General features: G+C 37.4%; 1 pseudogene; it reads left to right on the top strand.

Annotated features, from left to right (window-relative positions):
- The first annotated feature begins 1,308 nt into the window (after positions 1-1,308).
- Positions 1,309-3,286, top strand: LOC146882287 (uncharacterized; annotated as a pseudogene).
- The last annotated feature ends 5,371 nt before the right edge of the window (positions 3,287-8,657 follow it).

The following is an 8,657-nucleotide window of genomic DNA, read 5'->3' as shown; positions in this document are numbered from 1 at the left end:
CACTCTTTGCTTAAGCTAATAGAGTTCTTTGCACTAAAGACAATTTGAGTGGTAAAAGGCAAGAGAGTACGTTCAAGAAAAAGCCTATAAGTGTGATACACGAGTGGGAAATTGAGTGAAACACTTAGTAGAGTGGTGAGGTCCAAAAGAAAAAAAGATTATTATTGCTAACATTTGCTTGCAGGACATGACTTCTTTCCAGAATAGTGATCTTGTATCACCTAAGACTACGACACTCATGGTTGCACTTAATAAGCTCATATTACAAATGAATCAAATGCAACAACACAATCAACAACAGTTCGAAAGGCTCCAAAAGTCTAATGAAGATGTGAGCGTGAGATTAGAGGGGATGGAGAGAAGAAGAAGGAGACATCATGATTCAGACCATTCTTCTCATAATGATGAAGCAGAACATGTTGTTAGGCCACAGAGAGGCCAAAGATGAGAGGTATTTGGGAACCACATGCTTAGGAGGGACAATGATGAGGAGGAGCATGGTTTTAAGCCAAGGCAAGGCCAAAGACGAGAGGAGTTCGAGAACCACACACCTCGAAGAGATAAGATGTGGAGGAAGATTATAATTCCTAAATTTAATGGAGCTAATGACCCGGAAGCCTATTTGGCATGGGAAATGAAGCTTGACCAAATCTTCAACTCCTATGATTATGAAGATGATGATAAGGTGCTTATGGCTTCCTTGGAGTTTGAAGGCTATGCTATGAATTGGTGGAATCAAATCATCGTGGACATAGCTAGAAGAAGGCGGTTGCCAATTTCTACATGGGAGCAATTAAAGGTAGCTATGAAGGAAAGATTTGTGCCTCCTTATTATAAAAAAGAGATCTTCAACAAATTACAAAGACTTACACAAGGAAATAAAAGTGTTGAAGAGTATGTTCAAGAGATGGAGGTCACCTTGATGAAAGCTGAAGTGGAAGAAACATATATGGCTACAATGGCTAGATTCTTGAATGGATTAAATAGGAAGATTCAAGATGTGGTGGAAATGCACCATTATGAGACCTTGGAGGATCTTATTCACCAAACCACCAGAGTGGAACAACAGCTCAAGAGAAGAAGCGCCTATAGGAAGTCATCCATCTCACGGTCATTGAGAGATAAGGAGAAATATAAGAAGGAGGGGGCTACTTCTACCATTCCTAAATCTAAGGAAAAGGAGTCCTCAAATGGTAAAGTAACTTCTCAAGCTAAAAATGATGATTCTTCACGTTCTAGTGCAATAAAATCTTTTAAATGTTTGGTAGAGGACATATCGCAGCTGAATGTCCCAACAGAAGAACTTTGATGTTGTTGGCGAATGGTGAGTACATTAGTGAGCATTCCACGGGTGAATCATCTAAATCATCTAATAGTGATGAGGAGGAAAAGGAGTGTGAAGTCCCCCATTTGGAGGGAGATCTCTTGATGCTTAGGCAATTGTTAGGTAGTATGAACAAGGAGGAAGATGAGACCCAGAGAAGAAATATTTTTCATTCTCGATGTATGGTTATGGGAAAGGTGTGTTCCCTCATCATTGATGGAGGTAGTTGTACAAATGTAGCAAGTAAACGGCTCGTGGAGAAGCTTGGTTTGGTGACATCTATACACCCTAGTCCTTATGCTTTGCAATGGTTGAGTGAGGATGGAGAATTGGTGGTAGATAAGCAGGCGAACATTGCTTTTTCTATCGGTAAATATGTTGATGAGGTAGTATGTGATGTGGTACCTATGGAGGCGAGTCACTTACTGTTGGGGAGGCCTTGGCAATGTGATAGAAAGGTAACCCATAATGGTCTAGCCAATAAGTATTCTTTCTTGTTTAAGGGCAAAAAGGTGTCCCTAACACCTTTATCTCCTAGAGAGGTTTGTGAGGATCAGCTTAAGATGCGAGTGAAAAGATAGCAAAAGCGAAAAGAAGGAAGAGAGAAAATTCCAGAAAGATACAAAAAAAGGAAAGTAAAAAAAGTAAAGAGTGATAAAAGTCTTTTCTTGAGAGAAAAAGAGCTCAACAGAGTGTTGATTTCAAAACAACCCTTATATTTGCTTATGCCTAACAAGCTTATTTGTCTTTAGGTATGGAACAACTTCTCAAAGAATATCATGATGTCTTTCCTCAAGACATCCCTCATGGTTTACCTCCTCAAAAGGGTATTGAGCATAATATAGATCTCATTCCGGGTGCATCCCTTCCTAATAGGCCAACCTATATGAGTAATCCAGAAGAAATCAAAGAGATACAGAAACAAATGGAGAAACTTTTGGAAAAAGGATGGATTCGGGAAAGTTTGAGTCCTTGTGCTATGCAGTAATTCTGGTACCTAAGAAAGATGGATCGTGGAGGATGTGTAGTGAATGTAGAGCCATCAACAATATCACTATAAGGTATCACCATCCTATCCCTAGACTTAATGACTTGCTTGATGAAATGCACGGTGCTTGTTATTTATCCAAAATAGATTTAAAAAGTGGTTATCATCAAATAAGGATGAGAGTTGGAGATGAATGGAAAAATTCTTTTAAAACTAAATTTTTCTTGTATGAATGAATGGTTATGCCTTTTGGGTTAACCAATGCACCTAGCACCTTTATGCGGTTAATGAACCATGTATTGAGGAATTTCATTGGTAAATTTTTGGTTGTATATTTTGATGATATTTTGATATATAGCAAAACACTTGATTCACACATGTGCCACGTAAAGAAAGTTCTAGAAGTACTGAGGCAGGAAAAACTATATGCCAATAAGTACAAATGCATTTTTTATACTCATGAAATTGTTTTCCTATGGTTTGTAGTTAGCTCAAAAGGGGTAAAAGTTGATGAAGAAAAAATCAAAGCCATTAGGGACTGACCCATCCCTAAGAATGCAAGTGAGGTACGTAGTTTTCATGGCTTGGCTAATTTCTATAGGAGGTTTGTCAAGGATTTTAGAACCATAGCATCTCCACTAAATGAACATGTTAAGAAAGATGTGGGGTTTAAGTGGGGAAAGGAACAACAAGATGCTTTTGATAGTCTCAAATACAAACTCACACATGTACCTATCTTAGCTTTACCAAATTTTGACAAATCCTTTAAGATAGAGTGTGATGCTTCAAATGTGGGCATATGCGGTGTTCTCTTGCAGGAAGGGCATCATATAGCCTATTTCAGTGAACGGTTTAAAGGGGCGGTGGGAAACTATTCCACTTTTGACAAAGAGTTATATGCCCTTGTTAGAGCTTTGCATACTTGGCAACATTATTTGACTTATCAAAATGAGGCGGGATCCTATCTCTACTAATCTCTAATCCTGTTGCCAGGCTGGTGGTTTGTGCGATTCGTTTCCCGACTATACCATAACTGCGAGCTTCCTTCTCCGTCGCTTCTAACGAATCGCTTCAGGTGGTCAAAACATATCAAATCTTCTATCTTATCTTGCAGTGCTTTACATTCATCCATGGTGTGGTCATTATTGCGGTGGCATATGTAATGTTTGGACATATCAGCGCTCGGCGGGTTAAGGATTTTGCTAGGAGGGGGAATTGATGAAGATGTGACCACCTCATCAAGTTCTAAGGAGGCCAACTCTAGAAGGATCACTAGGAGCATGACAAAAATGAAGGCATTATCCTCTCTATCTTTATTTTGCATTTCTTTAGTTTCAATTTCTTGAAATTGGTGTGGTTGACTATTTTGAGTTGACTTGTTAACCTTAACTTAAGGGTTGACTTGTTGACCCAAGATTAGCTTAACCTTAAACTAACATGCTAATAAATTCCTTAATTTGCTTTTGTAGGAATAAGAAAGGAGGATGACCACATAGGAGACACTTGGCGTCCTAAGGAAGTGAGAGAAGGAAGACTTTCTAGAAGCATCTAGAAAGGGGAGGCCCCAATGCCTTGGACACCCTGACTTCTAGAAAGTTTTAGAACCCTCCTTTATGAGCCTTGGCCATGAAGACTTGCCACCTAGATGGCTTGGAAGAAAATTCACCCATGTGCACCCTAGGATGATCTACTTTCTAGAACATGCTAAATTTCTTTTGTAATCCTTTAACTTAGTTGTTTTGCTAAGGGACCCCTAGACTTGTCTATTTAAGGGGACCTCTAACACTTGTACAAGGGTTAAACATTTTGGAGAATTTATACAATTTGTGTTTCAACCTTTTTGTGAGAGCATTTCTCCTTAGGGAGTACAGTTCTTTCAAGCCTTATCTTGCCTTGGCAAGTGGCGGCATACACCACTTATCTTCAAGGTTGTCATGGCTTCTTCTAGCCTAGCCTTGTAGTGGCGTGAATCATCCATTCCTCCCTTTTCCCTTGCTTTTCATTTTATGTTTCTTTACTCTTCTCGATTTATATTGTTTCTATTATATGCTTTTCCTTTTGGTTTCTTACTTTCCATTAATCTATTCTCCTCCTCTCTAGAACCTTGGAAAGGAACCTTCACATCTAGATAGCTTGCTATCTTATTGTCCAGTGGGGATTTCTTTGGTTTTCTTAATCAATCATCGCCATATTCATAAGTCTTAAAAAGGAACAAGATAATCCTACCTCAGGAATAAGATTCGTTTGTAATGCTTCTTCTAGGATACGCGAGGGTGAGGCACTTAGGGGTGTGTATCGTGAATATCTTGGTGGCTTGGGATCCTTAGGCCTGGGATTCGTTCTTGCGAAAGCTTTTTCAGCATTTCTTTCAACAGGTTGCAAGTCAGTGCGAAACTTAGTCTATAGCGTCTTCATTTCTTCCATGTGCATGTAATCAGCTACTCGTAGTTTTAGCTCATGCATGATGGTAGGAGGTTGGAGGCAAATATTATTTGTGAATGGTCCAGGTTTGAGGGCCAGGGCCATGCATTTTAGGACCACATCTTGTGTTAAGTTTTTGACTCTCAAGGCCGCCTTACCAAACCGATCGATAAAGGCTCTCAATGTCTCGTCTTGTTCTTGCCTTCCACTGAGGAGGGATAGTGGGGTGGCCTGATGGGGATGACTACCTCTGAACTAGGTGAAGAAGAGATTAGATAGGGTATCAAAACAGTGTATGAATACGGGGGCAAGGTCGTGAACCACTCCAAGGTTGGCCCTTTGAGGGTTGTAGGGAAGAATTTACACATTACAACATATTCACTTGTATATAGGCCGACATGAGTCACATAGATCTTCACGTGCTAGTCTAGGTCTGTGTCCTCTAACTGCCGTTATCGAAAGGATGTCGACGATTGTTTTTGCCTACGGTTACAAGGTGGCTGATAGCGGTCGAGAGGGTGATATTGTGATGGGTTGTGGTGAAGGTATGGGGGTAGGGTTGTACTCGCTCTCTTATGTTGTTACCTGATATATGGGAGTTTTGAATTCAACATGGATTTCCTTCTCCTTGCCTTTGTTATGCGCAACATCTATTTCTGCCTTTCTCCTCAAGCGGGAGTTTTCCTGCCTTAGGGCTTCCATCTCCTCAACACTACGTTTTTTGAATTCAACGAATTCTTGCTGCATCTTGGCTTGTCCTTTGAGGATGGCAGTAAGGTTAATCTAGTTAATGCCGACATCTTTGGATCCTAACCTAGCTTCCCTCATCTCGCTAAATTTGCTACGAGTTGAAATATTCAAACACTCTTGGATTGCTTTGGTAATAAGTCAATTTGGGCCCCACAGTGGGCACCAATTGTTCCTGCAGAAACAATAACATATTATTATAGGACTCAAATCTTATCTTACTGATGTGACCCCAACAAGCCCTACCTCAAATGCATCAACAAGCCCAAGCCCACATCAAGGCCCAATCACTAGAAGCATGATTGGAGAGATTCACATGGGCCTCTCACAAGATGATCAAGTCAATCATGGGCTTTTTACATTATTCACATGGGCTAAAGAAATATCTAAAATATGAGATGATGCATGAAGGAAGTAGTCTAGATTTAAATTAGGCCATTGTTTAGGTTTTGCTTTCAATAAAAGCTAGAACACTTTTTGGGATCAATTGGGTCGAGCCCAATGTGCTACCTTTGGCCGAGAATTCTTGAGTGACTCTCCATTTGGATGCAAGCAAAGCATGAACTAAGCAAGGAGAATGTGATGGAAGCATGGTGCGTGTGACTTGGGCAAGGAGAGTGTGATACGCCACTTGGCATCATCAAGACTCATCTACTACATCACATGGTCTACAATCAAGCTTTTTCTCCAAGCTACATTTGCATTTCATCTTTGTTGCATTTTCTATTCATTTGGCCGGCCATGTGCCTATAAATAGAGCCACTCAAATATTGTAATGGTTACTCTTGAATTGCTAATAGATGCTAGTGTTTGAGATCACTCCACACCTCTATTAATTTGAGAGCATACATGGCTAACCTTCTCCTTCATCTCCTCTAGCCACCTTCCATACCATAGCTCCACTTCTACTCTTCATCTTTACCAAATTCTCCATTTCCGAGAGCTACTTTCCTCTAATTCTCCAAATTCTGCTGCACTCCATCTTCTCCTCATCATTCTCCATGGATTTCCTTCCTTTCCTACTCCAAGGACGTCCATCACTTACCCCAATCTTTGAACATCTCGGATGGAAGCTCTCTGGCCTTGTTTGGGATGTCCCCATATCTTGTTGCTTGAAGGGTTAATTTTGGAGTTACCTACAGAAAATGCTCCGACGATCAAGTAAGCAAAAGCTCTAAAAATGAAATCTCAATTTTTAGCACTAATGAATTGCGTACCTTTTATTGCTAGCCTCCACTCTTATTTATAGGAGATTAACCTTATTTTACTAGTTTTAAATAATGGGTTATGCCTCCATTGGGCTCATATGGACCTGATTAAGCATAGGCTTTAGGTTCCACGTTTCCCCTACAATTTAACTATTTTATTCAAAGTTAAAGTAGGCAGACTACTGGTTAAGGAAAGACTGTGTAGTTTAGTGAATATGGTCGTCATGTAATTGTTATTTTAAGTTCGATAAGAACTTAGTTAGTGGGTTTTTAATAAGTTAGCGGTCCATCTATAAGTTAGCGGTCTATTTATAAGTTAGCAGTGCATCTATAAGTTAGCGGTCTATCTTTAAGTTAGCAGTTTATCTATAAGTTAGCGGTGTAATCCGAGTATCGTGATATAATGGCTAACTCAGCCATTAGTTCATGGCGGTTAATCTGGCTAGTATGGTACAATTTTATTGGAAATTGAGATGTTCTCTACTCTTTTTAATTCAGAGAATAAGAAATCTCTTTTTAATTCAGAGAATAAGAAATCTCTTTTAATATATATAAAATAATATAGTTTGGATTTAAAATTTCAAATTGTAAAAAAAATTAAATAAAATTAAATTTAACACTTAAAATATAAAACATATACAAAAATAGTCTTTTCAATACATGTTTTTAATTTTTCTGATTAAAAATATAAAAATTCAAAGTTCAAAAGATTTGATATTTATAACAATATAATAATATATTATAAAAAATAATAATATTAACATAATAATAATAATAATATATTTTACAAAAAATTATAAAATTTTGAATTTCAATCTTACTAAAGACAAACATTCATATCTTGAAATTTGAAATATATATAGTAATAAAGTTTAAATTTTAAATTTGAAATTTCAAAAAGTTATGAGAATATCTTACTTAAGATTGAATTTGAAATTCAAAATCCTAAAAATTTGTAAAAAACAAAGTCTTTTTTATGGATCATTTTAATGTCTTTAAAAACTCTAAGATATTTTTAATCTATGAGAAAAATTTGTATTTAAGATAAGAACAAAATCATAAGCTGAAAAATTTAAAAGATTTAGTGAAAATACGTACATAATTACAATTAAAAATAACAAAAATTAAATATGTGATACGAGACAAAAAAAATATAATATTTAGGAACAAAATCTTAAAAATAAAATGTTCAAAAGTTGGTTCTTAATAATATCATAATATGTTATAATATATAAAAATATTTAATAATAATATAATAACATATTAGCACTAATACCGTAATAATAGTAACACTAACTAAAATATGGTGTAAAATAATAAATAAATAATTGAATAATGACACCGTTTGATGAAGGATTGACCACTCAATGACCTATGGAGACTCCCCATGAAGAATTACAAGAAGTATGACTAAAGGGGAAGATCTTTCTTTTATGTCTATTTCTTTATTTTCCATCTTAATTTTGTGATTTCCCTAAGTTGACTTCATTGACTCAATTTTGGTTGCCTTGTTGACCTTTGACTATGGTTGACTCATTGACCAAAGTTGACTTAACTTAAGCCAACATGCTAATCCTTGTTTAAGTTGTTTTGTAGGTTAATTTTAGTAGAAAGAAGCATGAGAGGTGGCACATGGTGATTAGGGAGCATGAATGATATGGAGGAGAGAGTAAAGCAAAAGCAAAAAGCATAAAGCAAAAATAGACATTGTACCTTTTGTCTCTTTTGTTCTTTATGCCCCTTTAGCATGATTTGGAGACCACTTTTGTCTCATTTTCCCTCCTAGGCCGAGAATCCACATGGGAAGACACATCATCATTTCATTTTGTGCTAGCTTGGAGATGCTTCTAGAATTAGGGTTTTCCTTGCTTTTCTAGTTAGCCTTTTTTTCATCTTTTGTATTCTTCTCCAAACGCATCACCACCAAAATCGCCGCGCCTGTTCCCACCCCTGTGGTCGCCTGTTGCTA

The sequence above is a fragment of the Vigna unguiculata genome, chromosome 10 (assembly GCF_037176805.1).
Source record: "Vigna unguiculata cultivar grain cowpea cultivar isolate G323 ecotype 2 chromosome 10, ASM3717680v1, whole genome shotgun sequence".
In the NCBI taxonomy this organism is placed as follows: Eukaryota; Viridiplantae; Streptophyta; class Magnoliopsida; order Fabales; family Fabaceae; genus Vigna; species Vigna unguiculata.
The sequence above is the reverse complement of the archived record's forward strand: the minus strand, read 5'-3'. Positions and strand labels throughout refer to the sequence as shown.